Source organism: Lissotriton vulgaris, unplaced genomic scaffold (assembly GCF_964263255.1).
Source record: "Lissotriton vulgaris unplaced genomic scaffold, aLisVul1.2 SCAFFOLD_1825, whole genome shotgun sequence".
Classification (NCBI taxonomy): Eukaryota; Metazoa; Chordata; class Amphibia; order Caudata; family Salamandridae; genus Lissotriton; species Lissotriton vulgaris.
In genome coordinates this window covers 1-24810 of record NW_028253388.1, presented here as the reverse complement: position 1 = coordinate 24810, position 24810 = coordinate 1, and the positions used below count along the sequence as shown (strand labels likewise).

Below are 24810 nucleotides of genomic sequence, written 5' to 3'. Positions count from 1 at the left end.
AAAGGATGAGGTTAATTCAAGCATTTCCATCCCTCGCTGTGTGCTTTTCGCAGTAGACGGTTTGTTGGACAATCAATGGAGTGGAGTCTTTGTGGCTGCTTCATGTAAATGTTTTGAGATGCTGAAAGCTCCTCCTCAGGGTTGACAGTGAGAACCTTTTATTCTCCCACATTGTCTCTCCTAAGTAGAAAGGTTACATTTACAACTGAAGTTTTTGTCACATTGAGAGCACGGGTAATTTCCTTTCTCGTTGTGCTTTCTCTCTTGTGGACTGAAATTGAATCTCCAGCAGACGCTTCCCAGGCATTTAGAACAATGACAAGGTTTTTTAAAGGTAAGTTCTCCCAAATTGAGTGAGACCAGATTTCCGACTGAAACTTTTCCAGCATTCAGAGAGCTAATAAGGTCTTTCCCCAGTGTGAGTTCTTTCATGTCTAGTGAGAGTCTTTTTCAGTTGGAAGCTTTTCCAGCATTCAGAGCACTGATACGGTTTGAGCCCAGTATGGATTCTCTCATGTTGAGTTAAACTGGATTTGTCACAGACACTTTTCTGGCATTCAGGGCACTGATAAGTTTTTGTCCAGTGTGGGTTCTTTCATGAGCAATTAAACTGGATCTATACTTGAAGTTGTTTTGGCACTCAGAGCACTGATACGGTTTGAGCCCAGTGTGGGTCCTTTCATGTACAGTAAGGTTGGATTTCTGATTGAAGCTTTTCCGGCATTCAGAGCACTGATAAGGTTTTTGTCCAGTGTGAGTTCTCTCATGTGTAGAGAGATTTATTTTCTTACTGAAGCTTTTCCAGCATTCAGAGCACTGATACGGTTTGAGCCCAGTGTGGATTCTCTCATGATGAGTTAAACTGGATTTCTGACTGAAACTTTTCTGGCATTCAGGGCACTGATAAATTTTATGTCCAGTGTGGGTTCTTTCATGAACAATTAAACCGGATCTATCCCTGAAGTTGTTTTGGCACTCAGAGCACTGATACGGTTTGAGCCCAGTGTGGGTCCTTTCATGTACAGTAAGATCGGATTTCCGAGTGAAGCTTTTCCAGCATTCAGAGCACTGATACGGTTTGAGCCCAGTGTGGAGTCTCTCATGTTGAGTTAAACTGGATTTCTGACTGAAACTTTTCTGGCATTCAGAGCAGTGATAAGGTTTCTGTTCAGTGTGAGTTATTCATGTCTAGTGAGAGTCATTTTCAGTTGGAAGCTTTTCTGGCATTCAGAGCACTGAAACGGTTTATACCCAGTGTGGGTTCTTTCATGTCGAGTAAGGCTGAATTTCTGACTGAAGCTTTTCCAGCATTCAGAGCACTGATACGGTTTCTGCCCAGTATGTATTCTCTGATGTAGAGTTAAACCGGATTTCTGATAGAAACCTTTTTGGCATTCAGAACACTGATACAGTTTATGCCCAGTGTTTGTCATTTCATGTTTAGTAAGGTTGCCTTTCTGACTGAAGCTTTTCCAGCTTTCAGAGCACTGATAAGGTTTTTGTCCAGTATGAGCTCTCTCGTGGTGAGAGAGAGCTGATTTACTACTGAAGCTTTTCTGACATTCAGAGCAGTATAACAATTTATGCCCAGTGTGGGTCCTTTCATGTACAGTAAGGCTGGATTTCTGACTGAAGCTTTTCCAGTATTCAGAGCACTGGTAAGGTTTTTGTCCAGTGTGAGTTACCTGATGTTGAATCAGACTGCCAATAAAACTGAAGCTTTTTTGGCACGTGGAACACTGATATGGTTTTTGTCCAGTGTGGGTTCTTTCATGTGCAGTAAGGCTGGATTTCTGACTGAAGCTTTTACAGCATTCAGAGCACTGATATGGTTTGTGTCCAGTGTGGGTTCTTTCATGTACCGTAAGGCTGGATTTCTGACTGAAGCTTTTACAGCATTCAGAGCACTGATACGGTTTATACCCAGTGTGGGTCTTTTCATGTACAGTAAGGTTGTATTTCTGACTGAAGTGTTTCAAGCATTCAGAGCACTGGTAAGGTTTTTGTCCAGTGTGAGTTACCTGATGTTGAATCAGACTGCCACGAAAACGGAAGCTTTTTTGGCACGTGGAGCACTGATATGGTTTTTGTCCAGTGTGGGTTCTTTCATGTACAGTAAGGCTGGATTTCTGACTGAAGCTTTTCGAGCATTCAGAGCACTGATAAGGTTTTTGTCCAGTGTGAGTTCTTTCATGTATAGTGAAATTGAATTTGCTACAGAAGCTTTTACAGAATTCAGGGCACTGATATGGTTTGTGTCCAGTGTGGGTTCTTTCATGTACCGTAAGTCTGGATTTCTGACTGAAGCTTTTCGAGCATTCAGAGCACTGATAAGGTTTTTGTCCAGTGTGAGTTCTTTCATGTACAGTAAGGTTGGATTTGAGACTGAAGCCTTTCTGGCATTCAGGACACTGATAGGGTTTTCGTCCAGAGCTAGTTTTCTCATGTTTAGTGAGGTGGGATTGATAACTAAAGCTGTTCTCACAGTTATTGCTCTTATTCGAGTTGTTTGTTTCTCCAAGTTGGGTTTGTTCCTGAATACACGTCATTTTAAGACTGAATCTGATTTCTGATTGTGTACATGTTTAAGTTACAACTCAGCATTAACTTCTAAAATACATTTCAGATGCTCTTCTTAACATTTGTATTTAACTAATGATAGTTTTTACCTGGAGATCATTTTCTAACCTTTAAAGGCACTGATCTAACTTGTTCTATTAACTTTCACTGAGGAGCCCCTTGTATTGATTAAGAGACCTCTCATGGATTCATTTTCTCCAAGTTATGCCCGGGTGAATTTTCTCTTGTTTAATTAGTCTCATTTAGTGATTCTGTTTTATCACATTTGATTTAGGAGTTTTAAAAGCACTGATAAGGTCTTTGGGCTTTAGTGTTTGCCTGGTAGCTATGATTGTTCATACAAGTAATGACAGATGATTAGGGCATGCCAGGGTGGTTTAAGAATTATCAGTAGCGTAACACTGGCCCCTTTTATACTTTCAGTGCCAGTATATGCTTTTTTGCTCAGTGGGTAAGACAGGTACATGATCCACTTTGGAGTTACAGGATCCTTTGAAACCACTCGGATCAAACTCAAGAGACAGAGTTGGTGGGGGAAAATCTTCCTATATTGGAAATGATAATCCAGCATCTTTGGTGAATCAACATCTGAGAAAGAGCATTTACAATGACTTTCTTTTAAACAATCTTTTCTTTCCTCTGAATCATAGGAGATGGAGACAAAAGCTTGCGCTTGTAAACCGAGGATATTAGTCTTCTTGACGGTTCTTTCACATCACGTCTACGGATACTGATCTGTTGGGGAGGGTTTGCGTCTCCAAAGCATTTCTCATAAACCATCAAACAGAATTTACATCACTGAGTTTTCTCAAGTGCACTGTGTGGGGATCAGTTGTGGCCAATGTTCTCCTCAATCTCAGTTACTGGCACTTGGTAAACATGTATGGTAATTTTCCTTTAGGGATTTGACAACTTTCACATTCACCAGTTTCTTCCGCTCCAACATCCTCACCATTCCTGGCACATAGAATGTGTTTCTTCTCTAGAGCGCGAGAATGTTTTAACTTTCCTTGAAATAATCCTTTTCGTTATGTTTCACTAAATTTAAACCTTCTTTTTTCTGTTCATGCTTCAGTCACCTGTAGAAACGGAGTCAGAGATTGTAAATGAACACAAAGAAAAAATATTTGTGACCTTATACTTTGCACAAAGAATGTATTGACAAAAACAAGCTAGGAAATCAGTTGAGTATCATTTCTGATAGTGGTGAAACAGCTCGGAACACTGTAGATCGGGAGCTTTGGATCAATGGAACTCAAGGATGTGAGAGCAAACGTATTAATATTTAAGAAAGAAACTCAAGTTGCACATATATTGTGACACCGATTCTCAGAAGCAACCAACACTATCAATTTACAATTTCTGTGGCAAAGGCTGGCATCAAATGAGATATTTGTAATACTTTTAATGAATTATCAGATGTTATTTACTAACCCTGCCCACCTAGACTCTTCATCTATTCCTTTTTCCAGTGATCTAGGAACAAAGGAATTGGCCTTATTGCACTCAGTGCTTTAAATGCCACCATAGACAGATGCTGTGTCCAGTTAGCTCAGTGGAATTCACCATTTCAAATTGTGCGGATGATAAGGACTTACTTTGTGGCCCAGAACTCATGCTCCTTCGACAGGACCAGGCCACTGCAACACCTGAAAAAGAGAAAAAAAACAGCACAACAGTAAAGGAAACGAAAAAGGGTCTAGATAAGGAAAACACAAAACAGAAGAAAGAGAAAAAGGCTATCTTCCACTCTCACCACATGTTCCAGCACAGGAAACCATAAGTTACATCTAAACACAGTGCCCCCAAGGTCAGCACCAGGTGCAGCTCCACCGGCCACACCACCCTAAAGCAAGCCCTGTGTGCATGTGTGTCCACACACATGTACTGTGTCTTTTGCTTGTAGTAGATAAGACAGAAAAGGGTAGGATGGTAGGATGTAAAGAGATGGAAGTCAGATCCAAAGAGAAACAACGCTGAAAGACAAACAGAGGGATTATAGTATCATGTGCTGTAGAGGAGGAGACAAATGTGCCAATAGTTAAGGAACTGGGGGGCAAAACTGACCTAAAAAGGAACTGGACCTGCACTACACCCCCAACACGTTCCAGGAGGAATGTGGCTCCATCAGGTGATTATCAGAAGTTTGATAACAACAAGAATAGTGTACAGAGGGAGTAAAATGTTGAAGCTGAAGAGACAAAAACAAAAAAGAGATCAAGAAAGGTGTAGAACTGGCTTTTGGAGACCCCCCCCCCCACTAGGGAAGTCAAAGCCAGTGGCGCAGGGAAACGCTTTGAATCTACGGGTCCTTCTTGCATCAATCATACATTACCAAAAGAGACCAGGACAACCAGCCGTGGAGGGAAGCAAGTCATTTATTAGCTCGAGCTAAGGACAGAGGTCCCAGAATGGTACAAAGACAATTCTACGGAGACTGCGGTTTTCCTTCACAGCTTACACATATTTATAGTACTGGCAACCCCCCTTACACAATGCAAGTTTCTCATCTGTCCAGTTCTAGTTAGGCCTCGTGCTTCATCAGCCTCGGGTGGCGCACTCGTGGTAAAGGAGCATGTCCCTCAGGTGGCGTTGGTCTGACTTCCGTGCTCACATGGCGTAGTCACAGAGCATCTGTTTCTGTTTACACAACACACACAGCCTCTGTCTTCCGTCACAAGGTGCAGTCACAGAGCGCCTGCTGCTGGCGCAAAACACACAGCCTTTGTTTTCAGGACACAGATGGTGGTCACAAGTCACAGTCGCTGGTCATGAGAGGCTGAATTACCAACAGCTGACAGGAAGTGGCTGAACCTCTGATGCAACCGGAGGACAAGGTGCACGAGCAGCTTTTCAGGAGGCTCAACCACGAGGAGCAGGGGGTTAAGCTAGGTTCAACAGTCACAGAAAGCAATTCCTTATCAGGTTTGCCGAGAGCATGGCAACACAGAATGGAGTCTTGATGGTCATTTTTAAACACAGTTCAACAAAGGGAATAGAGAAAGAAGAAACAGGGGAAAAGGAAACTTACAGTTATAGGAATCCTTACCTGAAAGTTATATTATATGTTGTTCCTCCAAGGGTGGCAGCCACGCTGCACTACTTGGTGATCCCAGAATACCTTGAAAGGAAGTAAAGAAATAGTTTTGCTTCAGACGATCATACTTCATCCCGACTTCCAAATAACCGTCCTGAACTTCCAAAACAAAAGAATCTCTTGTTCTCTGGAGGCCATTGTCAAGCAACTCTGGTTATGAATAAATACTTTTTTTGGTTCAACAACCACGATACTCTGCTGGAAAAGGTCTCTGTGAATATAGAGTACACCCACAGTCTCAGAGAACAAACCCTAACAACCCAGTCCACGTCTTCATAACCCCCATCTTTCCATTTAGATCCCATGAAACTTGCAAATCAAAACAATCTGGTTCACAAAAGGCATGTTAAATTCTGCCCACCGTTCATAGATAATTCAACGAGACTCTTAGATTGTTCCAAACCATGTTCTCTGAGCAACTACAATTCAAGCTCAAGCTGATGCAGAGTTCAAATGCTGAGCATTGGAAGCAACAAGGCATCAATGTGTTGGCGCTTTCAATTTATAAATTATTTAAAGATGTGATACGGAGGGTCAGTGTCTTGTGAGCCCTATAGGACGGCAACCCAAGAACTAGACCTCTGCCTTTCCGAAATATATGGATTGGGCAGGAGAAGGCAGAAGATAGAACCTGCAGGGCACACAAGAGCCTCCCCCCTTCCTCCTCCCGTAGCTCGCAGTGTCACTGGCGTCTCAGAAGGAGGGGCCAGAATCAGAAATAACTATCTGTAAAGTCAATTGACAGACCACCACAACAAATGTGTACTAAGAAATAAGAAAACGTTTTTCTATAATATCAAATAGCAAAAGACATAGAAACGGCCTAGTTAAAAATCAAGGAAACGTTCTTAAGTACAAAATCAGTAAGAGGATTGACATGTAGTCTGACTTTAGGAAAAGTGTAAAATAAAACAATTCCAGCAAATATCCCAAAACAGTACAGTTTATAAGTTTTTAGACAGAGAGAACACATTATTGACATGGTTCATGATGAGGTAAAAATGACAGCAACCAATGAATATTCATGAAAACATGGCACAACAAAATGTAATTTAATAAACCACACCTACAAAATGAATAATGAATTGTGACTCTTCCCCTAAAAGCCACAAGTTATTTTACAAGGTTATTCCCTAACATAATACCTGGCTCTTAATCACAGTTTATGTTTGTGCCATTCATCATTGACCCAATTTGTACGGGAACATTTTCTGACAGCCTATTAGTTATTTATTAGAAATGCCTACTACTTGGACTCCTTTCCCAAGAGGGGTGGGTTGGGCGCTCCCGTCAGTCTGACTGTGGAACGGGAGGCACATTTATTGATTAAAAGTGATGCCGGATTCCCTTTTACTTCTTCTACAAAAGGGCCACTCTGGGTGACCTCTAGGACTGCCCCAAGCATGCAATCCTTCTCCCATCTCAGGCACCGTCATTGTGTCTGATTCACTCCAGTAGAAACTCCTAGTGTATATGAAAGTTGTGGAAAATCATTATTAATCAAAAAAGGATTTTATTGAAGTCTTAAATTTGTTGAGAACTTGGCGTTCTATTCTGCACTGGGCTGTGGCACCATCTGAACTGAAGGCATGTTCCAATATATCTGCGTTTGATTCTGCATGCTCGGCACAGAGGCCAGTTGGGCTGGAACCATTGACTGTGACGGATGTATGACATTACAACGCATGCTTTTACCACGCATGCTTTTACCATGCATGCCTTTACATCGCAGGTTTTACAACGCATGCTGTTACAACGCATAGCGTTGAGGGGTGCTGGATAGTGAATAGTTTAATTTACTATTCCAACTCCAGTCCCCGTGGATAGTAGGGAAGGTGTTGGATAGTAAATTAAATCGAATCCCTATCCTAGAGCGCCCCCCAGCGCAATGCATTGTAATGACATGCATTGTAATAGTTGCGATGTAAAGGCACTGCGTGGTAAAAGTTGCGTTGTAAAGGATGTTTCCCACTGTGACATCCCATTCTGTGCCATCTGATTCATGTTCCAGTTTCCCAGGTTCCTGCAAACATTGCAAGGAGCATCTCATATTCTGCGCATTAGTGTTTGAGGTATTTAAATTGCCACTGTCAGTAAAACCTATACCCTAAGCAGGGCCGGACCGGCCGCAACGGGCTTCAGGGTTTACCCGGGAGGCTGGAAGAGTGGGGGATTGTTCAGTGCTGGGAAACATATTGGTCACTGGGGGCTATATCACCCCCTGCAACAAAAGAGGTAGGGATCTGGGCCGCCAAAATTGTCAGGCCTGGTTTGGGTTCCCAGTCCGGCCCTGACCCAGAGGAACAACATTTCCTCCTTGCACATACTGAACATCATTACTCTGCACACCAACGCCGTGCATATCCAAATTCACACCTCAAACAAACCCAGAATCAAAACGAGAATGCAATCTGTGAGAACCAATTTCGTCACCCGTTTGGAAAAATATTGTCTGAGCCATCATTATTTTTATTTTGATCTTCTTCTGCTTAGTAATAAAATTGTCACTACAGAACTTTTGTTACAACAAAATCTCATCCAGAATGTTAGTCTGCAGCTCTCACATTTTGCTGGATATATGCACTACCTCGGAATGCAACGCTAAAAGATGCACCCTCTTTTACCCGGTCTTTGCTTTTGCAATATTGTCACCCTTCTGGAACATTTTTGTCTGAGCGCTCATTATTTTTTTTCTTTGATACATTTTTCTACTTGGTAACAAAATTGTCACTACAGTTCTTTGCGTAAAACAAAATCTCATCCAGAATGTTATTCTGCAGCCCCTCACATTTTGCTGGATATGTGAACTAACCTCTGGATGCAACGCTAAAAGATGCACCCTCTTTTACCCGGTCTTTGCCTTTGCAATATTGTCTGTAAATCTGCATTAATCTCTTGTATATATAATAAAATATTTTGAGGTGCTTCACTCCGTGGCTCTTCAATTGGCCAGTTTACAAGCAACTTACACTCATTACACAAATCTCTTGGAGCAACAATAAACAAACTTAAACTCAGCTCTCGACAACCCCGCCTGGACGAACAGGCCTCATCTCCACTGCATCCCTCCTGGAGAGGCGCCACCTTCTTTGAACCACCCAAGAACAGGACAGGCCTCACCTCTTCTACACCCTCCTGGACAGGCCTCACTCACCTCCTCTGAGCCCCCTGGAAAGGCCTCGCTTCCTCTGCACCCCCCCCCCGACAGATCTCGCCTCCTCTGTACTGCCCTCCAAACAGGCCTCACCCCTTCTACATCACATGGACAGTCCTCTCCTCCTCTGCACCCCTGGACAGGCCTCATCTCCTCAGCACCCCTGGACAGCCCTCACTCACCTCCTCTGAGACCCCTGGACAGGTTTCTCCTCCTCTGCACCCCAGGACAGGCCTCTCCTCCTCTGCACCCCTGGACAGGCCCCACCTCCTCTGCACCCCTGGGCAAGCCTCACCTCCTCTGCACCCTTGGACAAGCGTTGCCTCCTCTGCACCCCTAGACAGGCCTCACCTACACCCCTGGACAGGCCTCACCTCCTCTGTACTCCTGGACAGGCCTCACCTCCTCTGCACCCCTGGACAGGGCTCACCTCCTCTGCACCCCTGGACAGGCCTCACCTCCTCTGCACCCTGGACAGGCCTGGCTCCTCCTCTGCACCCCTGGACAGGCCTCACCTTCTCTGCACCCCCTGGACAGGTCTTCCCTGCTCTGCACCACCCTGGACAGGCATCGCCTCTGCTGCACCTCCCAACCCCTTGCCCGACATGCCTAATCTCCTTTGCACCCATGTGGATACATCTCACCTACTCTGCCCCCCTCCCCCTCTGGAAATTGCCTCCTCGTCTCTGCATCCCACTGGCCAGGCCTCACCTCTTTAGCACACCCCGCCCCCTTCATACAGGGCTCACATCCTCTGCACCCCCTCCTGAACAGGCCCCACATCGTCTGCACCACCCAGTAAAGGAAAAGTCTCACCTCTTCTGCACCCAATGGACAGGCCTCACCTCTAATGCACCCCCTGCACAGGCCTCACCTAGAATGCAGGTCCCTGGACAGTCCTCACCTCCTCTGCACCCACTGCACTGGCAGCACCTCCTCTGTACCATGCTGGACAGGCCTCTCCTTCTCTATACCTCCCTGGACAGGTCTCACCTCCTCTGCACCCCTTGGACATTCCTAACCTCCTCTGCACCCCACTAGACAGGCCTCACCTATTCTGCACCCCCCCAGCTCTGGACAGGCCTCACCTCCTCTGCACTGCATTGGACAGGCATCGCCTGCAGCCCCCCTTCCGTGACAAGCTGTTATATAGTCCCAAAGTACATGTGATTGAAAACCCTGAGGTAGAGAAGGAAGAGGAAAATAATTTTATTTTTCAGATTGAGGAAGGAAACTTGGAGGAAAAAACACAGTATCCCACATGTGAGATTAGTCTTGATGAGGAAAAATTCAAGGTATATGCAGACTCATGTTCCCTTTTACTCGAGTGGAAAAGTAAATATTTTACCGAGAAGTTTACTAAGCATAACATCAAGTTGGAAAATGCTGATATAAGTCCATCTGGGTACAATAGAGAACCTATACCCTTAGAAAAGATGGTGAGAATGAGAATTTCATTTAAAAATAGACACACAGTGGGAAAGATTTATATAACCAAGCAGGGATCAAGTCTTCTGGTGTGGAAACATCAGAAAGAATTAGGAATTACCCTGGACCCCAATAATCATGACCAAGTTTTACTTATTGATCCCCCAGAAGTCGGAACCAATCTCACTATAGAATTTCCAGATGTAACGAAAATTTGGCATTGTTAAAAACTTACATGCATAAAATTGTTCTAAAAGAAGGTGCTGTCCCAGTAGTTCAAAAAACACGTTCTATTTCTTTACTTATGAGAGAACCTTTAAGATTGGAAATTGAAAAATTGGTCAACCAAGGTGTAATTCAAGAAATACAGAGCTCTGCTTGGTTGGCACACAAATCACAACCAAGGATAGTGGTCAGAGTATTAGACTATGTGTGGACTTAGGGACCACATTTTATCAATCAACCAATCAGAGTACTTGTAAAGAGCGTTACTTCCCCGTGAGGGTCTCAAGGCGCTGAGGGGAGAGGGAATGTGGTTACTGTTCGAAGAGCCAGGTTTTGAGGAGTCTTCTGAAGGAGAGTAGGTCTTGGGTATGCCATATGTGGGTAGGGAGGGTGTTCCAGGTCTTGGCGGCGAGGTAGGAGAAAGATCTGCCGCTGGATGTCGTACGTTGGAGGCGGGGGCGAGGCTGGCAGAGCGGAGCTGGCGGGTGGGAGTGTGAAAGCTGAGTCTGCTGTTCGGGTAGGCTGGTCCGGCGTTGTGGAGTGCTTTATGTGCGTGGATGAGGAGCTTGAAGGTGATCCTCTTGTCGACGGGGAGCCAGAATAGGTTTCTCAGGTGGGGGGTGATGTGGCTGCGTCGGGGGGCGTTGATGATCAGTCGGGCGGAAGCGTTTTGGATGCGTTGTAGTCGTCGTAGGTGTTTGGCTGGGATTCCTGCGTAGAGTGCGTTGCCGTAGACCAATCTGCTGCTAATGAGGGCCTGTGTTACCGTTCTTCTTGTTTCGGTCGGGATCCACTTGAAGATCCTGCAGAGCATGAGGAGGGTGTTGTAGCAGGAGGAGGATATGGCTTTGACCTTCCTGGACATGGAGAGGGAGGAGTCGAGGATGAATCCTAGGTTGCGTGCATGGTCGGTGGGTGTTGGTGCTGTTCCCATCGTGGTCGGTCACCAGGAGTCATCCCAGGCTGAGGGGGTGGGTCCGAGGATGAGGACCTCCGTCTTGACAAAGTTCAGTTTCAGACGGCTGCTCCTTATCCAGTCTGCGACGGCCTTCATTCCCTTGTGGAGGTTGGTTTTGGCGGTGTGTGGGTCCTTGGTGAGGGAGAGGATGAGCTGGGTGTCGTTGGCGTAGGAGATGTTGAGGTCGTGATGGCGGGCTACTTGTGCGAGGGGTCCATGTAGATGTTGAACAGTGTCGGGCTGAGGGATGCGCCCTGGGGGATGCCGCAGATGATGTTGGTGGCTTCGGATTGGAAGGGTGGGAGGTGGACTCTCTGGGTTCTGCCTGAGAGGAAGGACGTGGTCCAGTCCAGGGCCTTCTCTTGGATTACGGCTTCTAGGAGGGGTGTCTTGAGTGTGCAGTGGCATACCGTGTCGAAGGAGGCCGACACGTCCTGGAGGATGAGGGCTGATGTTTCACCGTTGTCTAGTTGGTGCCTGATGTCATCTGTGGCGGCGATGAGGGCTGTCTCAGTGCTGTGGTTGCGTCTGAAACCAAACTGGGACGGGTCCAAGATGTTGTCTTCCAGGTGACGGGCCAATTGAATGTTGGCGATTTTCTCAATGACCTTTGCCGGGAACGGGAGCAGGGAGATGGGCCGGAAGTTCTTGAGGTCCTTGGGGTCCGCTTTGGGGTCTTAAGGAGGGCATTGATTTTGGCGTGCTTCTAGCTTTCCGGGAATGTCGCTGTTTCGAAGGAGATATTGATGACCTTCCGTAGTTGTGGTGCGATGGCTGCGTCTGCTTTGTTGAATACGTGGTGTGGGCACGGGTCTGACGGAGATCCTGAGTGGATGGAGTTCATGATCTTGCGTGTCTCGTTGTCATTGATGATGGACCAGGAGGTCAGGAGGTTGGTGCTGGTGGTGTTCGCAGGGGAGGTGGTGTCTGGCGTAGTCAAGCGGTCATGGTGTTGAAGCTGTCGTGGATGTTAGCGATCTTGCAGTGGAAGAAGATGGCTACTGAGTCGCACAGTTCTTGTGAGGGCGGGTTGTCGTTGGTGGTGGCGCTGGTGTTGCAGAGTTCCTTTACGATGCTGAAGAGCTCTTTGCGGTCATGTGCGTTGTTGTCCAGCCGGTTTTTAAAGGAGAATCTCTTGGCTAGTCTGATGAGGTGGTGATGTCTTCACGGTGGCGTCCTTGTGGGCTGCGTGGTTGTCCGGTGTGCATTCGTGGAGCCATGTCTTCTCCAGTTTCCGGCATGCGCGTTTGGAGGTCTGGAGCTAGTCTGTGAATCAGATGGCTCTATTGCTGGCATGGCTGTTGGAGGGTTTCTTGAGCGGGCGAGGGTGTTGGCGCAGTCGTCGATCCACTGTCTGAGGTTGCGGGCTGCGGCGTCTGGGCTGGTGGGGTTTCTGGGTGAGGGTGAACAGCTGGTCGTCGGTGGCTTTGCTCCAGCAGCGGCGAGGTAGTTGTTGGGTGCGGTGGTGTGTGGTTGGTTTCTTGAAGGTGAAATGGATGCAGCGGTGGCCGGTCCAGTGGAGTTCGGTTGTGTGGTGGAAGGTAACATGGGAGCTTGTGGAGAAGACGGGGTCCAGCGTGTGCCCGGCGGCGTGGGTGGGTGCGGTGACGAGTTGTCTGAGGCCGAGGTTGGCGATCAGGGTGGCGGAGTTGGCGTCGTTGTTGTTCTCAAGGTGGAAGTTCAGGTCCCCGAGGAGGATGTAGTCCGTGGAGGCGAGTGCGTGGGTGCTGGCGAGGTCGGCGATGGAGTCGCTGAACTGAGCCTGGGGTCCAGGGGGTCTGTAGATGAGTGTTCCTCTGAGGGTGGTGTTGGGGTCGGTGTGGATCCGGAAGTGCAGGTGTTCGGCGGTGTTGAGACAGAAACCCAGAGAGATAGAGAGAAGAAAGAGAGAGGGAGAGACAGAGAGAGAGGTGAGAAAGAGGGAGGGAGGGAGAGAGAGAAATGGGGAGAGAAAGAGACCCTGACCAGGACAAGCACTGTGCTCCATCAATACTACAACCATACTTCAATCCTCCTCTACCTCTCACTTTCTCTTTTTCCTTTCCCGCCGCCGGGGGGACAGACAATCAGGGGCCGCATGAACGACTAACCATCGGCCACACGATCTAATACGCAGCCCAACCGAACCAACAGGGTGGGACAGGGTGGGGGGAATGAGCGGGAAGCTGAGACATGAACAATCGAGAACAATCGAGATCATGCGATCTTTATATAACTATGTAACCGGCCCGGAATGCCAGTACTACACTTGCTATGTCTCCCCCCCCCCCCTGGGCGTTTCTTCTTGTATATCCCTTTGTACCCCTGTATACATACTGTACCTTGTATATATATACTCTTCTTTCAATAAAAAAATTACAGAAATTAAAAAAAAAAAAGGAAAGTCACCCCTTTGTTAGACCTCAGTGGCCACGATCCTGCCCCTATGAATAGCTCCCTTCAAGAACCACAGCGGGGTCTCCGTCCCACTGAAGCTGCCCCCACCTGAGCAAGTGCACTTACCACTCACAATCACGGAAGGGGCGAGAGTTGTGAACTCATGAAGGTGGGGTCAGACTGCGCCCCCGAAGAGAACAGAAGCGCACAGAAGGTCCGGCAGCAGCGTCTGGTGTCAGGTGGTCCCACAGTGGTGCATCCTCCGCTCGAAGACCCTCATCATATTAGGCCCAGGAGGGCAAGCAGCCATTACCTGCTCTGCTTGGACGGAGGACGCTGGTGGATTTGGAACCCCAGACCCCCGTTTACTGAAAGAAATATTGCCCCTTCGTAGACTGCTGCCATTAAAAGACATCCCTCTTAATTGAAAAAACCCTCGGTTATTGAAGGAGCAGGGGCGTAGCTAGAGCTTGTGGCGCCCGGGGCTATCCTTCAGATTGCCGCCCCCCTGGGAGGGTGCTCGGGAAAAAGGACGGCGAGCACCTGAAAGAGGTCCGAGAGACACGAAGTATCGCCGCTAATAGTTACCTCGATCATGCAAGTTACATGCACATACATGACACGGTCCAGGTCTAGACAGCCCCGTCCCCAAAATAGTGCCGCCTGGGGCGGACCAACCCAACCTAGCTACGCTCACACTCACTCTTCTCTCCATCCATCCTTATCTCCATCCAGCTATTCATCTCACATGTTAACACGTCAAAACAATATGGAAAGAATCCTTTTTCTTCCTCAAGACCCTACTGAATAAAAACCTTACATAAATTTCCAGGATTAAGATCTCCACATATTACCCAGCATAGTGACAGAAATAGAAGAATCCAGTGGACTGTATGTAGGCCTTGCTCTGTTACTCAAGTGCAAAACCCAGCGTGTACAAAAGGCAGCAGTAAGGCTTCTTCTACATCTTACAGCCACAGAGCTTAGTAACGTATGTCACACCTCCAATAGCCCCAAGTTTCTCAGAGGATTTTCTTCGAAGGGCTTGGCATAGTCCACAAAATCACCTACTGAGCTTACATGAGACATGAATGTCCCTGACCAAAACCTAGAGTCAGTATCTAGACACCTCCCCTTTCCACAAGAGGGGAAATGACACCCTTCTCACTCCAAGCAGCTAATATACCATGAGACATGTTTCCTAGATTAATTTACAACTTTTTAGAATACCTAAGATTTAGGAACGATCTAAAATAAGGCACTTTCCCACATCTACTAAACAATACGCAAATACTAGTGAAATGCCATCTCACCCTTTATGGCTGCTTACTAAGTTCCCACTCCTGTCCACCTAGGGACTTTAGATTCCATCAACGAGCCTACAATCACCTACTACCCCTATGCATCATATATCAAAGTCCAACAACAAATCATGATTGAATCACCATATCCATCTATCTTCTTTTACTTATTTTGCTATCTTTAATTTCTTTCCTATATTGTCTTATGAGGCTGAGCTCGTGCTTTTCCTTATATTATGCTCCTGTAGAACCCCTATATCATTACCGGTTGCAAAGTATGCTGCTTACTTACTTATTTCCAAAATTCATTTTAATTTAGCTGCTTGTGTATACTTTTGTAATAAAATGTTCCAAAAACCACAGAAAAAATAATGAGGCAAGAGGGTAATGTGCAGATATAAATACAAATATACACATGAGCAGCCGTGCAGCAATAGGGGGATCTACCCACCTCACAAAGGGAAACAATAGTAAAAGGAAAAAAAAACATTAAACTAGAAGGACGCATTGGCTGTTGGCAGAAGCAAAATTTGAATGACACTACAGCAGACCAAAGGATGAAGAGAGCTAAGTGAAAGCCTCTGGCTCAAAAGTATTATATATGAGGTCAATGAACTTCAGGGGAGCATGCAGCAGGCTGCACTGATGTATGCTTCCCTCAATGCCCTCAGGCCACTTTCCCAAAGTGGAAACTGTCTCTCAAGGACAGCTTCCACTTTGCAAATGTATACCACCAATTATGCGGGTGGTATCCTTTCAATGCTTTGTGACTGCAAATGGGGGCAGCAACCATTGCTATATGACCTTCTGAGTCACAAGGAAGTCGGGCGCCATGTTTATACACCGTTTTTTCTTGCAAACTGCAAGCAGTTGCAAAACGGGCATTGCGAAGTGCAAATCCATTTGTGACTCCTGTTTTCAGTACATAATGACACTGGGTGGGTTATGCACTTGGATTGGCTCCAGTTTTGTTCACCAAAGCCCTGTGAGTGCAAAACCCGTTAGTACATCGAGACCTAGGTCATGTTTCTTTAAAACCTTTGCAATAAAGGAGTAGGGGGTGTGAGTTAGTGATGGAGCATGCATGAAAGATTCAGTTTCTGATGACAAAATATCAGTCACAGGGGACTATTTTTACTCCTCGCCATTCAGTCACAAGAAAGACAAATAAAGATTTACTTTCTGTGTCTTCAGCTTGTGGCGGCATGGTTATAAACAGCCCTGTGACTGATGGATTGTCAGGGATAATTCCATACATTAGCTACCAAAATATATCGCTATAAGCGGAGGCCACAAGTCTAGTTTCCTGTCAGCCTGCAGCGTGTCATTTCAAGCCGCATATGCATCCGTAGCCCCTCTAGCAACATCCCGACCCGCGCGCAGCCCTCTCCAGCTCCTCGCTACCCTTTGCTTCATTTGCGCCTTATTTCGGCGCTCTTTTAAGTAACGCACTGACTTTCTGCTCGGCCTTCTAAGCTATTTTAACGTTTCCATACTAGTTGCCCGTGGCGTGGCCTCCTGCACATTTAGCACCTACATATGTAATTGCATTCCAGTGGTATGCCAAGCACTTTACATCAGCTAGATGAGATTTAGTTCAGGCAAGGTGAATATAATGCATTTAGTAAGTGCCAATATCACAACCTTCAGCCCTAATGCGCCGGTTACAAGATAAGCCTCGGCAATTACCGTTTTACAACATTACGGTGGTTTTCATTGCACTACTAGGTGCATCGACTGTACAGTAAGTGAATAATTTGCTGCTTAACTCAATAAGGCTCCAGTTGAGTGCAAATGGTACCTCTTCACACCCAGCAGGAGCCTATGTGGACCACAGAGCTGTGCGTGAGCAAACAAAATAAATGAGGTAGCAAACAGTGCATTACAGGAGGAAAAAGTGACAAGCGTGCAGGTTACAAGAGAAAACAAAGTACAATTTGAGGTATAATACTGCAATATACGCTACAGTGGCGTAACGAAACTTGAGGGGGCCCCCCTGCAACGCACATGGAGGGCCCCAACAGGATATGCATATGTGAGGCCCCAACTGCAACTACAAACAAATGGCTGACCGAAAAACAAAACACATATTGCCAGGCAAAGTGTGGCCTGCCTGACGGCAAAATCAATCTGGATAATAACCTCAGGACGACTCGGGCCTCTCTCCCTCTGTTACGTGAGGAAATGCCAGTTCCTGAAACTGAGTCTAAATGCCCACCTGCAGCTGCAACCACCGACATTAATAAAGCAACAAAACTTGCCTCAATTACTTCAAAAGTGAGCGTCCGTTCGTTCCCCAAGGAAACCTCAAAGTACACGCAGACAACAGTGTCTCCTCTGTGTGTGTGTGCTACAGAGCCGATGGGGCCCTGGAGCACGAGGGCTGCTGCGGGGCCTAAAAATGACGTTTTAGTGACCCCAGGATGCATCCCACCCACCCTCTGAGGCTCCTCTCTCCAACACTCACCTGATGCCTGCCCTGCAGCTCCAGTGGTAGGCGCGAATGGGCGGCAGGATATTAAGTGACTGCCGGTGGCCACGCAATCTCTCAAGTCATTTCCGGGATGCCTCACGTGCGCACTTTATATTCTGCTGAAATGCGCGTCACAATGGTTACCCGCCCCATGCCCCCCCCCCCTAAAAGAGCGAAGACCCACGGAGCACTATTGAATTTGTAAAAGAGGCCACAGTGAGGTGTAATGATGGGGAACCTAACACAAGTTATGGAAGAACTTCACATCCCAGACGGATGGGAAGTGCTTACTGGCTGCATGGCTGGGGCCCCCCCGCAACGCGGGGGCTGCGTGGGCCTGTGTTACGACCCTGATATGCTGGACACGCAGGTATAAGAACAAACGTTACGTCAATTCGGCAAGTGGGTTGCTGGAGAAAAATTCAAATGGAATTAATTTTGGCTTTACCTTAATGTGGCCGTCGGTGTCTCTCTTGACTCTCGAGTCGACTCGAGGCGGCAGAGATGGCAGGCCAGGCCCAGTGCGTGCAACTCAAGAGAGCGCACTGCGCACGCGCTAGTCTGCGCCACTGCTACAGCGCGGGCGGGCGGGGGCTGGCCAAACAGATACCCAGGGCCGTCATTGGTGGCGGTTTAGGCTCTCCAGCCCACACTCCGGGGCAGGAGGCAGTGTCTGTACTCTGCGCATGCGCAGCTGTTAACCCAGCAGACTCTCCTCAGCCCACGCTCCGGGGCAGGAGGCAGTGTCTGTACTCTGCGCATGCGCAGCTGTTAACCCAGCAGGCTTTCTTCAGCCCACACTCCGGGGCAAAAGGAACTATCTGTACTCTGCGCATGGGGCAGAAGGCAGTGTCTGTGCTCTGCGCGTGCGCAGCTGTTCACCCAGCAGGCTCTCTTCAGCCCACACTCCGGGGCAGACGGCAGTGTCTGTGCTCTGCGCATGCGCAGCTGTTCACCCAGCAGGCTCTCTTCATCCCACACCCCGGGCAGAAGGCAGTGTCGCTCCAGTGCGCCCTCAGCAGTCCCTCCGGGGCACAAGCAGGGTCTGCCTCGAGTGCTGCCCATCCTCCGTGCATTTCTGTTCGACATCTTGACTTGGGTAAGAATCACCTTGGTTTCTTCTTGAGTTTGCATCTTGGAATGACGGCACTTTCAGTTTGCTGCTTGTTTTGAACACAAATGATGTAATGAACTCTGTGGCTTGACACCTGTCGTCTGTAGGCGTTTTTCAATGAGCACAAATACTAGAATGCAGCCTCATACAAGACTCATGAGACTGTTTTTTACTAGTGGTTTCAGGCTTACGATTCTCTCTTGCAGGGTTTGGAATCTGCTTATAACTTGTACCTTTTTTACAGGGTTTTTTTAAGACTGTTTTTCTTGGCTAAGCGGCACAGTCTTTCATGCACTAAGATTGTGTTTGTAGTTTTGGCGTTGATGTGCATTTTTATAAGTTATGACGAAGGACCTTTCTGGTCCGAAATGCATTGCAGTAGTTGACAGGGGTCTTTCATGTGTGCACTGTGATAAGGTTTCTGAAAATTATCACTATGACTCACGGTCCTGGTCTGACTCTAAAGGAATGAAGTGATGATGCAATGCCTTGTGTTTGATTATAAAGGAATGAAGTGGTGATGCAATGCCTTGTGTTTGATTCTAAAGGAAGGAAGTGATGATGCAATGCCTTGTGTTTGATTCTAAAGGAATGAAGTGATGATGCAATGCCTTGTGTTTGATTCTAAAGGAATGAAGTGGTGATGCAATGCCTTGTGTTTGATTCTAAAGGAATGAAGTGATGATGCAATGCCTTGTGTTTGATTCTAAAGGAATGAAGTGATGATGCAATGCCTTGTGTTTGATTCTAAGTGATGATGCAATGCCTTGTGTTTGATTCTAAAGGAAGGAAGTGATGATGCAATGCCTTGTGTTTGATTCTAAAGGAATGAAGTGATGATGCAATGCCTTGTGTTTGATTCTAAAGGAATGAAGTGATGATGCAATGCCTTGTGTTTGATTCTAAGTGATGATGCAATGCCTTGTGTTTGATTATAAAGGAAGGAAGTGATGATGCAATGCCTTGTGTTTGATTCTAAAGGAAGGAATGAAGTGATGATGCAATGCCTTGTGTTTGATTCTAAAGGAATGAAGTGATGATGCAATGCCTTGTGTTTGATTCTAAAGGAATGAAGTGATGATGCAATGCCTTGTGTTTGAGAGAATGCAGTATAAGATGCTCCACTTTACCTTCCCTCTGCAGTGCACTGCAACTTCGCCCACTACATGTACTTGTGATGTACCTGAAGCATATACATCTTGGTTGATACATTGATCACGTTATTGTATGTCAAACTACATGTAGGTTACTCCCAGTTATGTGTTTGTAAAAAAAATGTCAAAACTCCAGTGATAGTTCATTGTCAATCTTTAAGCCATGGCTCGCTCCTCATGAGTTGCGTGAATCAATCAATCAATCAATAATATCACTTGTATAGCGCGCTACTCACCCGGAAGTGTCTCAAGGCGCTTGGGGGAAGAGGGCCGCTACTTCTCGAACTGCTAGGTCTTGAGTTGTCTCCTGAAGGCGAGGTGGTCCTGGGTCAGCCGAAGGTGGATGGGGAGGGAGTTCCATGTCTTGGCCGCCAGGTAGGAGAAGGATCTGCCTCCGGCGGTGGCTCTTCGAATGCGTGGTGCGGCGGCGAGGGCGAGGCTAGCGGATCGTAGCTGGTGGGTGGGCGTGTGGAAGGTCAGGCGGTCGTTGAGGTACTTGGGGCCCAGGTTGTGGAGAGACTTGTGTGCGTGGGTGAGGAGCCTGAACGTGAACCTCTTGTTGACGAGGAGCCAGTGCAGGTTCCTCAGGTGGCCGGAGATGTGGCTGCATCGAGGGATGTCTAGGATGAGTCGGGCGGAGGCGTTCTGGATGCGCTATAGTCTTTTCTGTAGCTTGGCTGTGGTTCTGGCGTAGAGGGTGTTTCCGTAGTCGAGCCGGCTGGTGACGAGGGCCTGGGTGACCGTCTTCCTGGTTTTGATCGGGATCCATCGGAAGATCTTGCGGAGCATGCAGAGGGTGTGCAAGCATGAAGAGGAGACGCGTTGACTTGTCTGGTCATAGAGAAGGAGTAGTCCAGGATGAAGCCCAGGTTGTGTGCGTGGTCTGTCGGCTTGGGGGCGGTGCCCAGGGCAGGGTGGCCACCAGGAGTCGTCCCAGGCGGAGGGTGATGGTCCAAGGATGAGGACTTCCGTCTTGTCTGAGTTCAGTTTCAAGCGGCTGTTCTTCATCCACTCGGCGATGTCTTTCATCTCTTCGTGGAGGCCGGTTCAGGCGGTGTCGGGGTCTCTGGTGAGGGAGAGGATCAGCTGGGTGTCGTCGGCGTAGGAGATGATGTTGAGGTTGTGTCGGTGTGCGATGGCTGTGAGGGGTCTCATGTAGACGTTGAAGAGGGTGGGGCTGAGTGATGATCCTTGCGGGACACCGCAGATGACTTCAGTGGCCTCGGAACGAAACGGGGGGAGGCGGACTCTCTGTGTTCTTCCAGCTAGAACGAGATGATCCACTTCAGTGCCTTCTCTTGGATGCCGGTGTTGCTGAGGCGCTGGACTAGGGTGCGGTGGCAGACAGTGTCGAACGCGGCGGAGAGGTCCAGGAGGATGAGTACCGCTGTTTCCCCATTGTCCAGAAGGGCTCGGATGTCGTCCGTGGCTGCGATGAGGGCGGTCTCGATGCTGTGGTTGGCTCTGAAACCGGACTACGAGGGGTCGAGGGATCCGTTTGTCTCGAGGAAGGCGGCAAGCTGTCTGTTGGCGATCTTCTCGATGACTTTGGCAGGAAAAGGGAGGAGCGAGATGGGGCGGAAGTTCTTGAGGTCGGTGGGTTCATCTCTTCATTTGTTTGCAGTTTAAGCATTAAGTATTTGGTCAGTGTAGTAAACTAATGTGCTGCATGCTGTTTTGTGCTGTTCAGCACTGAGTTTATTGTAAGTTCTTGTCCATATTGATCTACATTGTTAAGTCTCGCCTAAAACAGCGATTTTGTTAGTTTCACACATTTCCAAGCCCCACCACATAATTCGACATCAGACTACATAATTCTACTCAACACAATTACACAACACACCACATACATCCAATCCACACCACAGAATTCCACATCATATCACAAACTTCACAGCACACCACATGATTAAACTCCACTACATGCCACTCCACAACATCAAATACCATTCCACATTATGGCAATGCCTTTTATTCATGTTTTGATTTTTAAAAACATAAATAAAAAGCACTGTCATTTTCAATACCAATAGCTCAAATTTGCATAAATGCTAGACCTATTGCACTGCAAATGCTTGTTTTTTGTTGCACGTACTTTAGAGCAGACTTGTTTGCTTTTTTAAATATGTTTTACCAGCAAACACAAGGAGATGATGGACAGAGTGCTGAAACTTTTCAGACCCTCACCCCAAGTTACAGATTTAGCTCACTTTGCCACCCTAGTTTAGACTCCGCCATCTGCAAATCAGTCTTCGCCATGTGCATCATGGCAACAGTCCAGACCAAACTGCCAAGCCAGGTCTTCCTTGGACCAGAAACAAGCATCCTGGGACCGGTTTTGGGGTAACACCCCTCATCAGCCAGGCTAGCTTGAATCCCAGGATGCTTGTTTCTAGTCCAGTTGGGACCTGGCTTGGCAGTTCGGTCTGGACTGTTCCCATGAGATACAGGGTCAAGACTGATTTGCATATGGCTGGGTCTGAACTGGGGTGGCGAAGTGAGCTAAAGAACGATGATGGATTCAACCCAGATCTGTGACTGGGGGTGAGTGTCTGAAAAGTTTCACCGGTCCATTCAAATCTCTTTGTGTTGGCTTTGTTCACCCTAAGTTGGCAGGGTATGCCCAGACATGGGTCCCTTGCTCACTTTGCCACTGGATTCAAGTTAGCCTGGCTGAAGAGTCGTATTACCCCAAAACCGGTCCCAGGGTGCTTGTATCTGAAAGAGACTAATATTTATAGATTCCTTACCTTAGAATAACCTCCAGGCTTCAGACTGGTTCCGCAGAAATGTTTTCTTAGCAGTACCCCTGCACGTCGGTAGGTGGCGTTGGTCGACTCCGTGTCCGTCGTTGTGGTCGCCATGATGACGTCGCCGTGTCTAGATCAGAGAGAGCGTGCCCCTTACTCAGTTTTTGACTAAACCCTTTTTCGACTTTTGACAACCTCTTTTTTTTTTTAGTCTTCAACTTCTGATAGCAAGAGGGCTGTCCCATTGTTGAACTAGCTTCAAGCCCTGTGACTCCTGTCTCAAGTTGATGTTGGTCACCAATACGCACCTCGTGTGCCTTTGGTGCCTGGAGCGCAACCACGATCCGTAGTCGTGCTATGACTGCCCGGGCATGAATCTGAGGTCTTTGTGGCAGCGGTCCCGAAAGCTTGTGGATGCCCGGCAGTCCGCTCTGCGCCACTCGAGGGCCCCTTCGAGAGGAAGGTTGTGGGACAAGTCACAGAGGCATCATAATTCCTCGTCGAAGTCTTCGCACTCCTCTGGTAAGTCGAAGCACAAAAAGAAGGCGAAGAAGCATTGTTGCTCTTTGCCTTCTCCCCGTCCGTCGGCTAACGCGATGCGGGACCCAGAGCCTCGCCGCTCTCTGGCTCCTTCCTCAGTGCCCGCTTGGACAGCTCCGCACTCCCTGCCCAGCTTCGTCAATTTAATGAAGCACTGCACAGCATCTTTGGGCAGCCAGCCTCCACAGGCGTGCCTTCGGGCCCCACAGACTCGGCTGGGGGTCATAGGCCTTCAATGTCAGCTGCTCCGGCCCCAGCTCCAAAGGGTTCCCAAGAATCCAGGCCTGGTTCTGGATCATGCCGTTCACCTCACAGTACCTTCCCCGGCGCCTTTTCTAGTGGTGACACCACTGACGCCGGTTGTGCCCCCAACCGGTGTCGATCCCAGCCTCACCCTGACGTGGACACGGTTCTGTGTGGAGATTTGTCAGAGATCACTGTTAGCATTTAGTAGAAGCCATCTTGTTTCCAGCAGCCATCTTGTTGACCATGTGCTCGCCATGGCTCTTTCCTTCTTCACTGTTGTTTGCCCTTGTGCTGTAATCAAGCACTGACTATATTTACCCTCTGTTGCTTTGCACATGCTCAGAAGAGTCTGTAGCTGCCCATGCACCTGTTTAGGTTTGTTACTGTCAGAATATCTTTGCTAAAGTCAGCAACCTTTTGGCTCCTCCTTCTTTGTTAACTGCATTCTCTGTATGACCATCTATGTATATAACTTCCTATGTGTGCTTGTACCGCCTTCTTTTGAGCCCTTGTGTAGGTATAAAAGGCCCATGGTTCTTCTACTCCATGTGCTACTTCATACACTGCCGAAGGGTGTTGTGTGAATTTAGTTCCTACTCATGAGGTTTAATAAATAGTTTTCTTGATATTTCAGCTTCTGTGCCAACTTCTATTTATTGGTCTGAGGACTTGTGTTCAGAGTAGGGCGAACCCTTAGCACCGGTAGGCCTTGCTGAGGTCTACTTCTATAAATTGGTGTCCAACCAAGTGGGACTTATCGGTGACTCGGATGCCCAAAGGAGTGGTCGAAACAGAGGATTGGAATCTCGCTGCAGACGATCACTGCCCGATCACTTGGCACCCACGGCGTTTTTCCTCCCTTCCTTATCTGACCCTCCAGGCGGTTCCGGTCCTCGACTGAGATTCCTTCTGGTGTTCACCTTGCAGAGACCATTTGGTCGATTCAGAACTTGGCACTTCGAATAAGGAGACTTTTGCTTGGTAAGGTTGTTTGTTGCGATGCTTTTTGGTTTTGGAATTGTATGGAAATTGGCCAATATTTGGAATTTGGATATATATGAATTGCAATTTATATAGACAGGTAATGAGGAGATTTTTCTCTACTTTTTATAAAATTTGAACTGCACACCGTAACTTAAGTGCTACTTTGCATATAATATTGCATATGCTGCAATATTTTTGGCATGCCTGTTCTTAGCACACTTCGTGGAATGTGTTGCTTTCTTGGAGGTACCAGTATGGAACTTGAACGGAATCAGCCGGTTCCCCTGGAGGGGACACCAAATAGAGACATGTATATTAAAATGGTATTTCTTCTAAAATGTACAGCACGTTATGGAATAAATATACTAGTAAGGGTAGCCTATAAATGGGTCATTTGATCTTAAAAAGATTCAGTATGTGGAGCAATGGA

The 24810-nt window shown here is 47.3% G+C and overlaps 1 long non-coding RNA gene and 1 pseudogene across 1 annotated transcript; both read right to left on the bottom strand.

The window, feature by feature from the left end:
* Positions 1-349: 349 nt before the first annotated feature.
* Positions 350-2629, bottom strand: LOC147661030 (uncharacterized; annotated as a pseudogene).
* A 465-nt stretch (positions 2630-3094) lies between these two features.
* On the bottom strand, positions 3095-18116 carry LOC147661029 (uncharacterized). The gene is made up of 4 exons (XR_015306043.1): positions 18041-18116; positions 5630-5701; positions 4179-4229; positions 3095-3659 (listed from the first exon to the last, which is right to left on the bottom strand). It is a non-coding gene; the product is annotated as an uncharacterized LOC147661029 (long non-coding RNA).
* Between the last annotated feature and the right edge of the window lie 6694 nt (positions 18117-24810).